The sequence below is a fragment of the Zingiber officinale genome, chromosome 7B, assembly GCF_018446385.1.
Source record: "Zingiber officinale cultivar Zhangliang chromosome 7B, Zo_v1.1, whole genome shotgun sequence".
In the NCBI taxonomy this organism is placed as follows: Eukaryota; Viridiplantae; Streptophyta; class Magnoliopsida; order Zingiberales; family Zingiberaceae; genus Zingiber; species Zingiber officinale.
In genome coordinates, this window is record NC_055999.1 from 99,654,918 (window position 1) to 99,659,527 (window position 4,610).

Sequence of the window (4,610 nt, forward strand, 5' to 3'; positions counted from 1 at the left end):
CTCAAATAAATCAATATGAGATATTAAACTTATTTGGTTAAGTGAATTTACTTAGAGATCAAGAAATAAATCTAAAATGAAAGACTAACAAACAAGAATTTGGAGGTTTGAGTTATGATAAAGGGAGGTTCTAAGAGTTTTGGTTTATTTGTAAGATCTCTTGAATGTATATGGTTTACCAATCTTTATTTCTCAATTGTCTACAAATTGTAGAAGGTTGCCGGTTCTCTCTTGCAATAGATCACCGGCTTAGGACTGAAATTGTACCTAAATGTAATCAATTAGATATAAACCTACGTTGTCTTTACACAGGATTGCACCTATTACTATGCTTCCCTCGGATATCAACATAGAAGTTCATAGCTTCTTAACCCATAAAGATACAAAGATTATATCATAAAATCTATCCTACCCTCTTCAATATTCTCATTTCCCCTTCAAGATTATCCCCCAAACGTCCTTACACGGGATTGCACCTGTCACGTGGATCTCTCGAAAAATCGAGTGAGGGTTTATCCCTACAAAGTCTATAAGGTATCCAAACGATCAATCAAGAATGAGAATTAAGCCCTAATCATAATTAATCATTCAAGATCCAATCGATACAAATTAGGCAACATCATAGAAAACAAGAAATGACAAATCCACAAGAGTTTACATCAATTTATCTCACAAATACTCCCTCCATCCTAGAACAACAAGATCTACTCCATAAAACGAAGGAAGAAGACCAAAGATAAGAAAATTACAAGCATTCTTCAATCCCAATCCAAGAAGAGGAAAGAAAGAAAACTTATCTACAATATAGCTCCATGTTCGGATCCAATCCTCGCTTCCGGAGTCGAATTCGCCAAGATCTCCCTTTAGATCGCCCAAAAATTCTCCCAAGAATGGGAGGAATCCACCAAATCTTGCTTTCTCCCAAAGGGAAGAAGATCCCCTTTCAAATCTCCAAGGAGACCTTAAATAGAGGGAGGCTTTTGGGCGCCACACGGCCCCGAGGCCTGGCCGTGTGAGGTTCACACTGCCAGAGCCTTTCCCCTCTCTGCCATCTATACACGGCCGTGTGTGGTACACGGCCGTGTGTGGTACACGGCCGTGGACAACTCTCTTTAAAACCTCCAAGCACGGCCGTGTAGATGCACACGGCCTGGACTGCCCCAGCTTCTGGAAACTTGGCACGACCGTGCAGTGCACACGGCAGCCATAACACTTTTAAGCTCTGGAAACCCTGCACGGCCGTGTGGTGCACACTGCCAGGGCCTTCTTAGTCTCTGGAAACCTTACACGGCCATGTAGATCCACACGGCCATGTAAGGATTGAACTCTGATTTACTTCAAAACTTGACACGGTCGTGTGAGGTTCACACGGCCTGGACTTCTTCCTTTGCTGTTGCTGTCACACGACCTCTGAACTCCACACGGCCAGAGCTCCTTACCAAAGCAGGGTCGTGTCTGGTACACGACCAGGTGCTTTCTCACTTGCTTAGCTCATAAGTTTTATCCAAAAATGTAGAATCTTCATCGAATTCAACTCCTGTGTACAGAAAATGCACAAAAGCAGATCTCCGAACAAAAAGAGTAAATATGCTAAAAGGAATACTGGAAGTACAAAAATGCATAGATTAAGCATGCTCAAAGTATGTAAATGTGCGTCAAATCATGCATAAAAGTATATAAAATCTACACACATCACACCCCTAGACTTAAACCTTTGCTTGTCCTCAAGCAAAATGCTGCAATCTAAATTCATATGTTCTACAACGCATTCATAAACCCTAATGTACTTTCCTAACTCTATCAAAGGGTTCCAATAACAAGCATAATCATGGAAACAAATCAAGTATGGCTCAAGCTTAAGTATCCTGTGTACAGTGTAAAATTAACTAAAAAACCCTTCAAGTTTCAATCTATATCCTAGTCAAGTCGTCATCAAGTTTGAATTCCTAATGTTTCCGGTGAGAGACAAGTAACCAGTGATAGACACTTACTTGCCACTCACTTGGTTCATATTTCTCAATCAACCCAAGGTCTCAAAGGTGTGCTCAATCTCAAGAGAAACTAAGCAGTCATTTCCCCAGTAACCTAACTCGGTCTCAAAGGGGTGACTTGCTAGATTCGACTCACGACAACTATTTTTTATATCCCATATTCACTTTTTTTCAATTTTTTTCATAAACATTTGCATTGTGCAAATCTTATTTCACAAGTGTACTTTTAGCACAAATGTTGGGATATTTTGATTTTTCCAAATGAGCTTGCATGAGTTGAGCCTCATCCAGTAACCAAAATGAAGTTTGAAAAATCACCATGGAAACCAAGTACTAAGCAAACAAGATGAATTATGACTATTTCAATGATATCAACCATTCAAGCATCAAGTCAAAGTGTAGTGAAAATAAGATTCTTAAGGTCAAGCCAAAACTAAAGCTCATCTCCATATGATTCTTAGCTTATTTCATGCTACCCAAGATAGAGAAAAGAAGTACATAAAGCTTACTACTAGCATCATTTACAACATCATGAACCTAGATAATGAACGTGCTAACATTTTATCTTGAAGACAAGAAAGCATATAAGTGAAGTTTTGATGCTCTCAAGATGTTTGACAAAATTATTTAAAAAAAAAAAAAACTCAAGCAAGACAAAAAACTACACATGCAGAAAACAAAAAGAAATCAGGTTTGACACCCCCCCGGACTCAAACTTTTTATCGTACCGATGAAATCAATATGGTGGAGGAGGAGGTGGACGAGGAAAAGGGTGTCTAAGACGTGGCTGACCAACGGGAAAACTCGGGAAACCAGGAGTTTCGCTTAGGATTACATGATACTCAAACAAAGCATCAACTTATTGGCTAGTGACACTGATGCTATGCATAAAGTCTCTCATTCTAGCTTGATCAGTATCATAATCCTGGACAAATTCGACCACTTGACCCTAAATTCCTTGTGAACTGAAAGTGCTCTTGTACTTCTCTAAACTGATTATCTGATAAAGAGAAACGACCTTCCAACATTCTTCGTTGGGCATCATGCTTCTCGTGGAGCGATTCTAGAGAAGTATGAAAATAAGAAAAATCAAATCTGGAGGAAAAATCAAATCTGGAGCGATTCTAGTCATTTTAACAAAGGATGTATGCGTAATACATAATTGACGGAGTAAATACGTGATGCAAGAGGAGTCTAAATTTTAAAAGAATATAACTTTTGTTTCGGGATTTAGAATTAAGCTCTGTTGAATTTCACGCAAGTAGAATTTGGAAATTTAAATTTATTATGGGTACCCAAACTGTCAACGTTTTAACCCAAATTTCATTATTTAGGTCTTAAATTGAGTTTTGAAGATTTTATTATTATTTTTTAGTTATTTTTATTTTTATAATATTTAGAATAATTTTAATATTTATGATATTTATAGGTCCTAGTTTATTTCTATCAACTTTCTATTTTATTAATTTCAATTTCTTCCAAATTTTTTTTAAAAGATATCTTTTCTTTTTCTATAAACTTATAGTTGAAGTTCATGTATTAAGATTTCTTTTATTTTTTTTGATTATAGGGTCTAGAGAGTATATATATAAACATATGATGAGAATTAATCTCTCTTTTATTAGTAAAATTTTCTTTTTAGAAAAATCCAACGTGTTTCTCTCTTTTTTTTTGGCATTCTCTATTCTTGAATTCTCCTCCAATCTTCCTTCTTGTTAGCCCATATAATAATTATTATCCTGTCCGACATCACTACTCCACTTCTAATGTTCATATTCTTCTATTCTGACATGATCATCATCTAAGGGGCTAAGCTAGGGTAAGCCTTGGCCCCTTCTAACCTATACTATCAGTCTTTTTCAATTAGATAGAGGGAAGCCAACTTCTTACGATTTAACTAGTTGAGGGTAGACTTATTGACAACCAACTCGATTAAAGCCGAAGATCTAACAAAATCAGTAGGTCCAACAGCAGTAGCTAGTAGGTTTAATTTAGTAGCAGCTGACACAACAGAAAGTCAAATTGAAATGACTCGGCGGGGAGTTACCCCATCCCTCGTTCTCATACTGAATCATTGAAATATGATAAAAGTCAAGGCAGAATTGAGGGGAGTTAACCTGTGTGCGGTCTAAGGGTGGTCAGGTCAAGACAACTGAAAGCTACCGAGGGATTTTGCCCAGAAGGATGTAACTTACAAGGGAGGCGCTAGTTATGCGGAGGATAGAAGACATGTTTATTGTATCATTAATGATAATTACACTTAAGCAAAAAAAAAAAATGTGTCGGATATGGGACCAGGTAATAACACCAACACCAACCTTTGGTAGAAAAGAGATGTGCGTCTATTACAAAGAAACGTCTATTAAGATTCCTAAGCACACTCTTTCCTATTCTATATAAGGCAATGACACTAGCAAGGAAAGACATTGGATGCCTTGTTTTTGCTACTTCATTTTATTTTCCTATTTCTCTGTCACTTTGATATTTGTTAGAGCCCTTAGTGATATTTTGATGTGTTCTCAAATAAGTTCAAGTTAGATGTTATTTTATTTTAATTTGTATATCTAAGTATGTAGAAACTTAGGAGAATATACAGGTACCCGATGGCTAAAGAGCATC